Source organism: Aythya marila (assembly GCF_965140915.1).
Source record: "Aythya marila genome assembly, chromosome: 3".
In the NCBI taxonomy this organism is placed as follows: domain Eukaryota; kingdom Metazoa; phylum Chordata; class Aves; order Anseriformes; family Anatidae; genus Aythya; species Aythya marila.
In genome coordinates this window covers 119,900,099-119,914,859 of record NC_139044.1, presented here as the reverse complement: position 1 = coordinate 119,914,859, position 14,761 = coordinate 119,900,099, and the positions used below count along the sequence as shown (strand labels likewise).

The 14,761-nt window shown below is 46.5% G+C and overlaps 1 long non-coding RNA gene across 1 annotated transcript; it reads right to left on the bottom strand.

Annotated features, from left to right (window-relative positions):
• Positions 1-11,953: 11,953 nt before the first annotated feature.
• On the bottom strand, positions 11,954-14,058 carry LOC309876716. Its single transcript, XR_014317241.1, has 4 exons — positions 13,980-14,058; positions 13,529-13,577; positions 12,389-12,529; positions 11,954-12,211 (listed from the first exon to the last, which is right to left on the bottom strand). It is a non-coding gene; the product is annotated as an uncharacterized lncRNA (long non-coding RNA).
• Between the last annotated feature and the right edge of the window lie 703 nt (positions 14,059-14,761).

Genomic DNA, 14,761 nt, shown 5'->3' with positions numbered 1-14,761 from the left:
GCTGGTGTAACTCTCAAGGGGACTAAAACAAGTGGTTTTAAACATGTAGAGATTAAAATATAGCTCAAAAACAGGAGAATATGCGGCCATCCCAAAAAAAAGTGAGCCAGCAGCCCCTACTAAATATCCCTCTATTTTAAGCACTTAGAGATCTAGAATTCCAACCACTTAGAAATCCAGAAATCCATAGACTCCAGCCTGCCTAGAGAACCCTGCAACTGAATGAAGGAAAACAAAACACTTACCCCAAATAGCAGCCCAGGCAGAAGGAGCACTCTGATGCCATGCCGGGGGCTCATATACCTTTTGGCCCCGCCCAGCACCCAAACCAAATCACCTCGGAAATGGGAGGGGCAAAGCACAACAAAGTAGAAATAGAGCAAGAGAAGTAGCTGTTTTTCTTTTTCTTTCTTTTTTAAAATCAACTTTATCTCAAAAGCATGCAGAGAGCAGACCAAATATTTGCAGTGATTCTAGAAGCAAAAATCACATTTGGCTTTTTCTGCAGGTTTTAATATTGAATTGACAATATCACCAAGCTAATAACTGAAACTTTTTGAACTGGAATTAGTTTAAACAGGCTCAACCCCATCTGTAAACACAGAAAACCAGCAATCACTAGCATGCCAGCCCTGATACCCACCTGCTGCACAACGCTGACTACTACTGACACAACATACAGTTGTGCAATACCTCTCTGTTCCCAGCTTCTTTATCTCACCTGCTCAGTAGTTCCACCTGAGAAAATGTGCCCGGGCGGCGCCGCGCCGAAATGTGCCCGGGCGGCGCCGCGCCGAAATGTGCCCGGGCGGCGCCGCGCCGAAATGTGCCCGGGCGGCGCCGCGCCGAAATGTGCCCGGGCGGCGCCGCGCCGAAATGTGCCCGGGCGGCGCCGCGCCGAAATGTGCCCGGGCGGCGCCGCGCCGAAATGTGCCCGGGCGGCGCCGCGCCGAAATGTGCCCGGGCGGCGCCGCGCCGAAATGTGCCCGGGCGGCGCCGCGCCGAAATGTGCCCGGGCGGCGCCGCGCCGAAATGTGCCCGGGCGGCGCCGCGCCGAAATGTGCCCGGGCGGCGCCGCGCCGAAATGTGCCCGGGCGGCGCCGCGCCGAAATGTGCCCGGGCGGCGCCGCGCCGAAATGTGCCCGGGCGGCGCCGCGCCGAAATGTGCCCGGGCGGCGCCGCGCCGAAATGTGCCCGGGCGGCGCCGCGCCGAAATGTGCCCGGGCGGCGCCGCGCCGAAATGTGCCCGGGCGGCGCCGCGCCGAAATGTGCCCGGGCGGCGCCGCGCCGAAATGTGCCCGGGCGGCGCCGCGCCGAAATGTGCCCGGGCGGCGCCGCGCCGAAATGTGCCCCAACAGACATTCTTTAGCCATGAAGCAGGTGACCCTGCTCACTCTCTAGGCAATACTGCACTTATGCGGTAAAGGAACCCTACCCCACTGTTTCCCAAAAGCAACTACAGATAGACAGCAAGCCCACAGGCAAAAGATCCAGAAATATAACAAACTGTCCCTAAACCTGAAACAGAATACCCCTTACATGCCCACTGCTGCCATTTTCAGATACATGCTCACACAGGAAGCCTCTATCATACATTTCTCCTAAACTCTGCTCCATCACTTTGCCACCAAGGTTGTGACTTTGATAAGATTTGACATATAGGCAAAGACTCACAGAAAGCCCTGTAATTCTGAAAAAATCATAAGGGACCCAGAAACACAAAGCAAACACACAAAGTAACATTGCCATACTATCCGTAGAACTGCTGTAATAACTACTCACCTGAGGAAGAGCCAAGTGCAATACAGGCAGCTACTACTAGATTGCTTTATAATTACAGATACTACTAGTTACCACCTCAAAAAGATATGCATACCGGATTCTACTTGAAAACGCATCTATCCATAGACTCTGACCCATCTAAAGAACCCTGCAACTGACTGAAGGAAAAACAAAGCACTTACCCCAAAGAGCAGCCCAGGCAGAAGGAGCTCTCTGATGGCACACCTGCAACTCAGTTACCATTAGGTCCCACCTGGAACCTGAAGCCAATCAACTGGGAAAGTGCAGGGGGAAAGCACAAAAAAAGCAGAAAGAGAAGGAGCAGTAGCTGTGGTGTTATTAACTTATTTGTATGGCTTAGCTCAACAGCATGCAGAGTGCAGACATGAGAACTGAGGTCTTTCTAGAAACAAAAATCCCCATGCTTTTGCTGCAGCTTTGAATATTGAAAGGACAATAGAAACAAGCAAGTAACTCATTTTTTTTTTCCATTTGGAATTAGCTCAATCATTCGTATACAAAGAAAAATCTAGGAGCAGAACAGATTATACACCAAAGAAGAATTCAATTCTATTCCACTCACAGGAAAAATCACTTACTTCAGTAGGCTGAGAACCAAAGGCTATGCTGATGGGTCAAAACACACTACAGGACACTGGGGCCAGGCCCTCCGCTTCACCCACTTAAAACCCATCCCTACACTCACCAAGGTGCAACCCCAACCCAATCACAGACACAGCATTTCAGCCGCAACACAGTTTCCAGAACTGCTGGAAAGCAGGCTTCATCCTCAGCAAGGTGTGCTCAGGCTACACAGGACAGGGCTTTGGGCAACTCTTTGCCTACCAAAGAAGACAGCCATCAGCACCTGCTTTGTTCAGATTCTAAAGACTAACATCACAGCCCACATTGCCTGGGACACCTGATTAACAGAAGAGAAAGCAGCCATACTGTTTTCAAGCCATCCCTGCACGTGTCGCTCCTCGATGATCTGCAACCTCTTCTCAAATCCTCAACTGCTTCTGTGGAGAGCCTGCCATGGCACCTGCAAAGTTAGACCCTTCGCAGTCGCCTCGTGCTACTTGACCGTTCTGCTCCAATCCAGCTCACAAACAGCCCGTCCTTCTCATGCTGCTCTTCAGAGTGCAGCTTGGCCCCACTCAGCCTGTGCGACACACCTGTGAAACAAAAAGTAAAGCATAGGCTGAAGCAGCATCCAAAGACACAGCACAGCTAGGACAGTTACTCTCATCTGCTCCCTTACCTCGGCCCCCTCACCTGCCCTCAAGGAAGATGCTTCCATCTGTTGCGAGGACATTTGTTGTCGATGGAAGGAAGACAGAGACGCTCAATATGAGTGATCAGTGAACTTCGATTTATTGGATAGCTCAGTCGTCTTTTATCTAATTCAATATAATTAGCTCATACATATTGCAAAAGCTAAGCTCATGATTGGTTAGTGCATTTCTCTATTCTATCAGCTAGTTTCCCACCAAAATAACACAGTTAGTACTTTCCCAGCATACCAACAGATATCATGTTCTTGTACCTGAAACCTCCCTGAACTTACATTCCTTCCCAGGCCGCATTTACGTATTTTCTCAGGCTTATTTACGTACTTTCTCAGGCTCATTTGAGCTGTGTTCGATACTTTGTTAGCTCGCGGCCTCCTAGCTGTGCAATGTTCACATGGCCTACTTCGCTTAAGCATTCCTCCACAATTCCCCCGTTTTTATTTTGGGCTACAAACACCTTCTCTGTGAGTTGTTCTAGTTTCCTAGATAAGCAGCTAAAGACTACCCGTGCAGCAACTATAATCAATACAATTATAAGCAAAAGGCGAAGTCCCTCTTTGATTAAGTAAAAAACCCATCCCCCTACATTTCCAAAGACAGATTTAAGCCAATCATCAAACCAATTATTTTGTATCATAATTTTTTGTGTATGATCCCTTAACCATTTTAATTGATTGTGAATTGATTGCCCATGATCAGAGAGATTAAAGCAACACATTCCTTCTACATCTTCACACCCATGTCCTTGAGCTAATAATAAGAAATCAATAGCGGCCCTATTTTGTAATACAGCATGTCTTACGCTCTCCACATCTTGCGACATTTCAGAAAGAACTTGTGTTGTTACATTTGATTGTTTAGCAGCCCAACAAGCAAGCTTATTAATGTTAGTCAAAGCATGTGCAGTTCCCACACCAGGTACCAAAGAAGCAAAGAATCTTCCTGCTGGACCCCACAATTGTACGCCATCATTACAGTCAGAACCCAAAGTTTTTAGTTCTCGTTTAATTCTTCTGCTCCCTGTCGAGTTCTGCCACGAGTGCAAATCTGGAGCGAAAAGTGTAAGTCGTCCTAGGTAACACGGACCCCCAAAAGCACTAGCTGGTATTCCTTGCCATGCACGGTCCCCACAGATTAAAAACATGCCAGGTGGCAAAGCTTTGGCCTGACTTTGAAACCAGATCGAATTGGTGTCACCTATTCCATACGCCCCAAATGGTACACTAATGTTCCTGGTGTTGTTCCATCCACAGTAATGTCCATTGGCCTCAAATCCAAGGGTCTTCGATGTTATGTTGGTCCAGTGCGTTTTATTTTGTTTCCCTTCATGGAGTATAAAGCATGTTTGTGTCCAGTTACTACTGCTATTCCCTACTACCACAGACCCCAGGAGATCCAATTCTTGAGGGTCCCATGGCAATGAGTTATTAAGAGCTTGCAGGGCAGCAACTACTCCATCCGAGACGTTAGCAAAAAGGGATCTACTAAGTAGAGTAACACTGGCAGAATATGGTGCTAACATTTCACTCAGTTCCTTTGGATCCCCTATTGGGACCCCAAATAAGCATGTTCTAAAAGGATCAGATGCAGAAGCAAGAAACAGACAAAATGAACTCTGTCTGGTTTCATTAGCCCAGGTGACCCACATGTTCTGCTGAGGGTCAATCTTCCCTAAGATGGCATTACCATGTCCAGCCATTATTATAACTGATAGCATAATCAAAGTCCCTTGTTCTGTTACTTCAGCCATGATCGTTGTCATCCTCTTCTTTCTTCGATGGCTGGCTTTACACACCGACTAGGCACCCAGGTCGGACCTGTAGGGGAAGAGACACATACATAACCTCGTCCCACATAAATCACATCTGCAGGCCCTAACCATTGCCCTGTTTTCATATCTCTGTACAATACTCTCATAGCACATTTATTATCATTTTCAGATTTGGTATAATGACGTGCTACAGGTGGTTCGTCATGTTCCCCAAAAACACACAAATGATTCAGAACAAATAGAGTCTTGTCTACCCTTTCTCTAACATCAATAATGTCTTTAAACCTTTCTAAATATTGTTTAACTGTTCCATTAGCCCTTTCCACAATAGCCTGACCAGCTGGTGAATGTGGAATACCAGTAATATGTTTAATGTCCCATAGTTCCATGAATCGCTTGAATGGCCCACTAACATAGGCTGGACCATTATCAGTCTTTATAGTCTGTGGTACTCCCATTACTGCAAAACAACTGGCAAGATGACGTCGTACATCCCGAACTTTTTCCCCAGGCTGCGGTGTAGCGCAGATCATGTGACTATAAGTGTCTATTGTTACATGCAGATATTTCAATCGTCCAAATGCTGGAACATGAGTGACATCCATTTGCCACACTTCATTGGCTTTAAGCCCTCTTGGGTTTGTCCCAGCTCCGAGTCCCACCCCTGAGTTATAATTACTACATATTGGGCAAGCTTTTACTATCGCTTGCGCATCAGCTCTAGACAGTTTGTAAGCCCGCGCAAGTCCCTTAGCATTCTGGTGAAAAATACCATGAGCCTCCCGAGCTCTACAGAAGGGAGATAATGGCGCTTCAGTGGCTGGAGTGGCAACTAATTTATACGCCCGAGCATTGCCTTCTCCCAGTCCTTCCACCCATTGGTGACTTCGTATATGTATCACCGCATAGGATTTGCTTCTCTGCGCTATAGCAAGCTGTAAGCTAGTTAATAGTTCTGCAAGGCGTTCATTTTTTATATCTCTTAAAGCAGAGTCCTCTATACGATTAGCTATACCTACTACATACAGAGAATCAGATACTACATTTAAAGGGGCATCTTTCCATTTTATAAATGTCCATACAACCGCATAGAGCTCTAATGTCTGTAATGAATCGTTGTCCTGGCCCTTTAAAATTTGGTGTTGCCAGTCTTGTTCGTCTTTCCATGTTATTGCAGCAGACTTGGAGCGCTTCCCAGCGTCCGTGAAAACAGTTACTGCATCTGCTAACGGAGAATCCGACCGCTTGGGCTGGGTTATCCATGCTTGGTTTTCCATCCATGACAATATAGTTGATTGTAATGTCTTTGCCACTATTGTGGCGCCATCCTGTAATAATGCAGCTTGTAGTTTTTCAGAATTCTGTATGTACCATTCCAAATCACCTGGCTTTATTGGTACCCAGATTGTACTTGGCGGAACTCCGTCTATTTGTAGTATCCGATTTCTTCCTTTCTTTATTAATTCTGACAGCGTGTCAATTTTTTCTTGAATTGTTCTTCGGGGTTGCAATGGGGGAGCTATCCACTCCAATACCACAGTTTCCATTTCCTTTTCCCCCGTTTTTATTTTTTGCTGTGTGATAGCACCCATCAAGTGTTGTGGACCACACAAAACAGTAAAATCCAGTGGCCTGTCAGGTATGCGTCGATGTGTGACACGCATTGTGATCAATGATGCAATTTGTTGTAATATTTCCGACTGTTGTTCTGATAATGTCACCCTTGCGGCAGGATCAGTTCCTTTTAATAAAGGTCGAAGGGAATTCAACAGTTCATTTGGAATTCCGACCACTGGCCTAATCCACTGTAAATCTCCCAGCAGTTTTTGAGCATCATTGAGAGTTGTGATGTTCGATTGGATAGTAAGTTTCTGAGGCTGAATAGTAGAATCTGTGATTTTCCACCCTAAGTACTTCCAAGGGCTTGTCTCCTGATTTTTTTTCTGGTGCAATTACCAGTCCCATTTGTTTAAGAGCAATTGCCAGGGCATTTTTCTGTTGTAAGGAAAATATCTCCTTCTGGGCTAGCAAAATATCGTCCATGTAATGGTAAATAATCGTTTTTGGCCATGCGCGGCGAATTGGTTGAAGTGCTGCATCAACATAGAGCTGACATAAGGTAGGTGAATTACGCATGCCCTGAGGTAACACAGTCCATTCAAATCTCTGATATGGTCCTTCACGATTTATAGCAGGAAGTGTAAAAGCAAACCTCTGTTTATCATTGTCATGTAATGCAATTGTAAAAAAGCAGTCTTTGAGATCCACAATTAGTAATTTCCACCCTTCTGGTATCATAGCAGGATTAGGTAATCCAGGTTGCAGTGCTCCCACTGGTGGCTGGTCGGAGAAAAAAGGATTCGTCGCAGTTGGTGCTGGTGCTGTTGCCGTCGCTGCCGTTGTCGTAAAAGCCACTTTTTGTGTCGTCGCGGGGTGGCTCCTCCCGCTGCTCCGGCCGTTTCCCGACGCATTTCGGCGGCATGCTGAAGTGCTGTGAGTATTTGTTTGACAATTCTGGCACCACACAGATTCTATTTTGCAGTTCCGTCTAATGTGTCCCTCAACACCACATCGAAAACAACGATATTGCGGTGTCGATACTCGGCTAATAGGACGTCCACCGGGGGTTTGCAAAGGAGCAAGGGCTGCAAACACTTTTGACTGTTCTTTCATATTATCACCTAATTGTTTTACTGCTTCTACTAACATAGTCTGTGGACCTACAGGTACCTGAGACATTCTTTCCAATCCTTCCTCTATTGTCCAAGTACTCGGTAACGTAGCTAATATACTACGAGTTGAAGGGTTACAATTTTGGAGTGCACATTGCTTTAGTATAGTGCCTTTAAGATAATCAGGAACTCCCGCTGCTTGTATCGCATTTGCTACCCGATCGATAAACAACCCGAATGGTTCCTCTCTGCCCTGTTTAATTCCCATGTAGGACGGCATTCCCCCTGGCTCTCTAATTTGTTCTAATGCCCTTCTGGCTAGATTCATTGATACCTTAGCTTTGTCTGGTCCCAAGAGTGCCTGCGCCTCTGTTCTAAAATATGGTCCCATGCCCAGTAATTCATCTAATGTAACACCATACAAGGGATCCCCAGGCGCGCGTATCATCGCTACCTCTTCTTGACAGATACCGTGCCAATATGCATTAAACAAAAGTTGTTGATGCTGTGTCAAGATTAGTTTCATTATGCTACGAATATCTCCTGGGAGCAGAATATTTGTCCCCCAAATATAATCTAACATTTGACGAGTAGCTTCTCCCTTTAATCCAGACTCATTTACTGTAGATCGTAATTGTGTTAATAATTTCCAATCTAAATTAGTCAACTGAGCCTGTACATTTCCCTGTGCATCTGGAGGCGAATACACCACCGGATAGGCTGTTGTTATTTGTGCTGCTACTTCAAGATTCCCTTCCTTCATTGCTTCATGCGCTATTTTTTTCCATGTCTCCTCCCTGTCCTGTACATTGATTTTAAATGGACTTGTTGAAAATGAATTTGTACCTGATTCCTCACCCACCCTTTCTTTATTCTCTGATTGTACGGGGGGGGGGGTACAGGCGGGGCTGTCGGTGGCTGTGACTGTGAAGGTTCTTCTTCCCCTGATATGGGTACCGAAGTCCCTTGTGGAATTATAACTGTTCTATATGATGGTGGAGAGGGGTAAGACTGTTCCTCAGCTCTTTGCTGAGTAGAGGAAGAAGCAGAAGCCCCCCCCTTCTGACTGGATGATCCTAATCGTTCTGTTGCAGCAGCAGCTATTTTTTGTTCAGCTTGATGTGTTGCTAATGCATTAGTTACCGCCCTCCATGGCTTCATCAATTTTTTCGCTATTTTATTATCACTAATTACTTGAACAAATAATTTGTCCCCAAACTTCCTCCACTCTGCTTGTTCAAACACAGTATCAGGATTTAAAAAACAACCCGTAACTACCCCATAAGCTAATAACTTTGGCAATTCTTTTTTACAACATATATCCTGTGTGCCCCGCTTTTCTAAAAAGCATTTGAGCAAATCATACGCCGCTTGTCTCTCCATACCTTTATATACGTCGGTACCGTTGCAGCCTTTGCAAAGACCTCGGCGACGCTTTCCGGCGGGACCCTCTATAGGCTCATCCCGGGTGCGAGGACTCCCTTTCCGAGCTGCGGGTGCGGGTATTCCAGGTTTCTTTTCCATTCACCTTTCAGGCCTCGGGTGCGGGGATTCAGCAATTTGTAATCCTTTTCACCTCCTGAGCTGCGTTGCAGGACCGGTCCTCGTATTCCGTCCAACCGTGGCTCGCAGGTACAATTCCAGCGCAGGTTCAACTCCAGCGAAGTCCCTGTTCCTGTATTGCAGGTCCCTGTTCGGGCGCCATTTGTTGCGAGGACATTTGTTGTCGACGGAAGGAAGACACAGACGCTCAATATGAGTGATCAGTGAACTTCGATTTATTGGATAGCTCAGTCGTCTTTTATCTAATTCAATATAATTAGCTCATACATATTGCAAAAGCTAAGCTCATGATTGGTTAGTGCATTTCTCTATTCTATCAGCTAGTTTCCCACCAAAATAACACAGTTAGTACTTTCCCAGCATACCAACAGATATCATGTTCTTGTACCTGAAACCTCCCTGAACTTACATTCCTTCCCAGGCCGCATTTACGTATTTTCTCAGGCTTATTTACGTACTTTCTCAGGCTCATTTGAGCTGTGTTCGATACTTTGTTAGCTCGCGGCCTCCTAGCTGTGCAATGTTCACATGGCCTACTTCGCTTAACCATTCCTCCACATCCATCTGCTCTCTTAAGCCAGCTACAACACACCTCTGAAATATAAACAGGATTTTTACTGTATTTTGTGTAGTTAAGTAACTACAGTGACAACTGCACCACTAAAGTACCTGCTACATCTGCTCATCGCTCACCTCGCTAAAAGAAGCTGTGCTCTAGTCCCGTGTTGTACACTGTGTTTCAGCTTTAACAAATGAAAACGGTCACAAGATAATCATTCAGCGGCCAGCATTAGCACCCATCCCTCAACAACACACAGAACCCCATTTACAAATTATCGTTTCAAAACAGCAGCCCCCTTGCCTCAGCACCTCAGAAGTAGATCAAGCCAGTCACCGAGTTGCCTACCCAGTGCTGAACAGTTCCAGAAGGAGCTCTTTCCTGTGACACGTTCCTCTAAAGGTTTACACTCTACTGGGGACATGATAGAAATAAACATTTCAAAACCCCATATCTGTAAGCTTTCAAGATTCAACAGACCTCCTCAAGCACATCATTCAACCGCTATGCGAGCAGCTGCTCACAACCAGATCAACTCTCCCCCCCCCCCCCAACATCTGCCAAACACCACTGAGATGACTGTGCCAGCTGCCCTTCAGTATGTGCCCAGAGGCAGACCGGATGTCTTTGCCAAAACTCTCCAGACAATGTATTAGTACACCCATGCACTGCCACATCAGCTGTCCTCACTAACTGCCAGGCAGGACAGCTCCAGACCAAACACACACACAGGCACACTACAAACAAAACACACAACACAAGGCACAAGAAGAAGTGACCCCCAGAGGAAAGCCCTACGGCAACAGCAAGTCAGAACAAGTGCTCTGCAGCAGACCCAAGGAGTGACTCAAATGTCACGACACGTGACTGGAAGCAACTGCCAGAACTGGGATGATGGAGGCCTAAAAAGCCTGCCTTCAAGACAAGAAGACCAGAAGGATGGGGAGTGAAAACCCCATAAGAAGACACTTAGGAAATCAATTCCCAAGCAAGAGCTCCTGATGCAGCCCAGATGACTTCTGCAAGAGTGAGGATGGAAACAGACACGATCTCAAACCGAATATGATGCACAAGACCTGAAACAGACTTGCACTTCAAGCAGTGACTGCAAGACAAGAAGTGCTCGCATCAGCCCTACGATGACGAAACAAGCATTTAGGGCCTTCGGTGTGGCTACAAAGTTGCACATCTTTTCTGTCCAGTGGAAGAAGGCAATGAGAATATCAAGACCTGAGGAGCGCGTAACATATGATGATCATATCAGGAAATGTTTGATACAAAAAACTATTAATAGCACAGTAGAAGTGATCCCCTTAAGCTCCCACTGCAACACAAGCGTTGCTCAGCTCCCAGTTCAACATCAGCATTATTCTGAGGAGGTCAAGTGTTCAATACCATCAGGATGGCTTCCCCAGGGCCTGCCGAGCACCAAGAGGAACAGTACAGTACAGCACAGACAACAAGCTGGGACTGCCCTGCCTGGCACACGCTCACGCTGTACGTGACAGAACTCCCCACACATAATCTCTCTGCCTGACCTGATCAATCCTGAAAGGCCCCATCCAAAGCAATGACTTAAAAGCACAGACCCTCACCCTATGGGTCCATTCACAACCCCAACTCAAACATAGCACTTGCCCCCCTACTTAGCTTGGGAATGCTGGGAGGCAGGTTCCATCCTCACCAAGGAACACAAAGCCTAGCCAGGACATTGCTTCAGGCACAAGGATCCTCTTCACCAGCAGAAATAAAGTGCCATCACGCACCAGCACACCAGCCAAATTTCTTCCAGTGAAACGACCTCCTCAGAAACAAAGTCATAGTCAACTGACATGCTCCTCTACTGAAATCAGACAGACACCCTCTAGACAAATCCCCATCTCCCCCTGCCAACCACTCCCAAACACACAATATTTGCCCCGGACTTCATTCTCAGGGCTCAGAATCCACTATCAGTGTGGACCACAGAGGCCAGCTAGGATGTTCCCAGTACCTTCTTCGTAACAGGAAAAGAGGAGTCACCCAGAGGTGCAACAAGAGACTACTACACCAAAAACAATACCCGTTTTCCAACTTTTCTCCACTCACCTTCCCGATCCAGGCTGAGCACTTCCATTCACTGTGCTGAGCCAAAGTCACAGGGCTTAGTCCAAGCAGAAAGAACAGACAAACGTGACAATCCACAAAACAGTCTATACCCACTACTCTTCTTTCCTCCTGTAAAACAAGAGCCCAGAAGCCCCAGAGCCACGTGCTCCAACCCAGTACCACTGCTATGCTCACCTAACATCCCAAGGAGATGCATCGCACTTCCAGCTCCTCTTGCACTCCGAGCAGCTCCAGCATTTCAGGAGCCGCTGACGTCTGGCACGTCTCAGAAACATGGCAGGAGACGTACTCTGCTGTCGCAAGGTGCTTACAAAGCTGGCCCAACAGGTGAAGTAGTCCACCGAACAACTCAGGGCCCCCACTGCTGAACAGGTGAAGTAGTCCACAGAACAACTCAGGGCCCCCACTGCTGTCCACTCACCCTCATGCTTCATTCAAGTTTCCGTGCCTATGCCCTGGGCTACAAGAAACAAAGAGAGAAGGTCACATCCACAATGGACATGCAAACAGTGCAGCTCCTTGCAGAAAACTCAAACAGAGACCAGAGCCAGACAAATAAAAAAAACACCCTGAAGTCCACAAATGCTTAAAGTCCATGAATGCACAGCAGCCCCAACAGAGGTAGCCACAGACTTACCCTTTGCAGATGAAAAAGGTGAACCTGCTCAGTCTCTTGGTAATACTGCAACTACGTGGTTGAGCCTCTTGTAACATGTGATCAAGCTGGTTTTAGTCCTCTGGTAGTCCTCAGGAGAGTTACACAAGTGGGTTGATTCATCTAGAGATTAAAATAAAGCTCAAAAACAAGAGTGTATCCCACCATCCCAAAGAACAGTGAGCCAGCAACCTTCACTAAATATTCCTCTATTAAGTGAATTCCAAGCACTTAAAATCCTGAAATCCATAGACTTCAGCCTGCCTAAACAACCCTGCAACTGACTGACGGAAAAACAAAGCACTTACTCCAAGGAGCAGCCCAGGCAGAATAAGCTCTCTAATGCCATGCCTGAGGCTCATATACCTTTTGGCCCCACCCAGCACCCAAACCCAATCACATGGTAAAGAGGAGGGGCAAAGCTCAAGAAAGTAGGAAGAGAGCAGACACAGCAACAGCTGTGATTTTTTTTGCTGTTGTTTCTTTCTTTTTTAAAATCTGCTTTACCTGAACAACATGCAGAGAGCAGACAAGAGACCTGGGGTGTGTCTAGAAGCAAAAATCCCTGTGTTTTTGCTGCAGCTTTTAATATTGAACTGACAGTATCACCAAGCAAGTAACTGAAACTTTCTGAACTGGAATTAGTTTAAACACGCTCATTCCCATCTGTAAACACAGAACCAGCATTCACTAGCATGCTAGCCCATACATTTCTCCTAAACTCTGCTCCATCACTTTGCCACCAAGGTTGTGACTTTGATAAGATTTGACATACATGCAAAGACTCTCTAAAAGCCCCGTAATTCTGAAAAAATCATAAGGGACCCAGAACCACAAAGCAAACACACAAAGTAACATCACCATACTATCCGTAAAACTGCTATAATAACTACTCACCTGAGGAAGAGCTGCGTGCAATACAGACACCCACTACTAGATTGCTTTACTATGACAGATCCTGCCAGTTACCACCTCACAAAGATGTGCGTACCAGTTTCTACTTGAAAACATACCAGTCCATAGACTCTGACCCACCTAAAGAACCGTGCAACTGACTGAAGGAAAAACAAAGCACCTACCCAAAAGTGCAACCCAGGTAGAAGGAGCTCTCTGATGGCATACCTGCAATTGAGTTACCATTTGGTCCCACCTGGAAACTGAAGACAATCACCTGGGAAAGTACAAAAAAAAAAAAAAAGAAAGATGAGGAGCAGTAGCTGTGGTTTCTTTACTTATTTGTATGGCTTAGCTCAACAGCATGCAGAGTGCAGACAAGAGAACTGGGGTGTTTCTAGAAGCAGACTAACACAGTCCACCAAAAAACTCCGAGTCCCCACTGACATCCACTCTCCCTCGTGCCTCATTCAAGTTTCCGTGCCTAAGCCCTGAGCAACAAGAAACAAAGAGAGAAGGTCACATCCACAATGGACATGCAAACAGTGCAGCTCCTTGCAGAAAACTCAAACACAGAGACCAGAGCTAGAAAAAAAAAATAAACAAACACCCTGAAGTCAACAAAAGCCAAAAGGCCATGAATGCACAGGAGCCCCAACATAGGTAGTCACAGACTTACCCTTTGAAGATGAAAAAGGTGAACCTGCTCAGTCTCTTGGTAATACTGCACCTACGTGGTTGAGCCTCTTGTACCATGCAATCAAGCTGGTTTTAGTCCTCGGGAGAGTTACATATGTGATGGTTTTTTGTTTGTTTCTTTCTTTCTTTTTTGTTTGTGTTTTTTTTTTTTTTTTAATCTGCTTTATCTCAAAAACATGCAGAGAGCAGACAAAGCAAAAATCCCTGTGCTTTTGCTGCAGCTTTTAATATTGAACTGACAGTATCACCAAGCAAGTCACTGAAACTTCTTCAACTGGAATTAGTTTAAGCACGCTCATTCTCATCTGTAAACACAGAACCAGCATTCACTAGCCCTAACCGTAACCCCAACCCTCACCCTAAACCCTAACCCTAGCCCCAGCCCTAGCCCCTAACCCCAACCCTAGTTTCTGAGAACTACATTTCCCGGCATGCTCTGGGCATTCAACATGGCCTCCCGGAGGTCCGGAGTCCCAGAACTACGTTTCCCGGTATGCTCTGGGCATTCAACATGGCCTCCCGGAAGTCCGGAGTCCGAGAACTACATCTCCCGGCATGCTCTGGGCATTCAACATGGCCTCCCGGAAGTCCGGAGTCCAAGAACTACACCTCCCGGCATGCTCTGGGCATTCAACATGGCCTCCCGGAAGCCCAGAGTCCGAGAACTACATCTCCCGGCATGCTCTGGGCATTCAACATGGCCTCCCGGAACTCCGGAGTCCAAGACCTACATCTCCCGGCATGCTCTGGGCATTCAACATG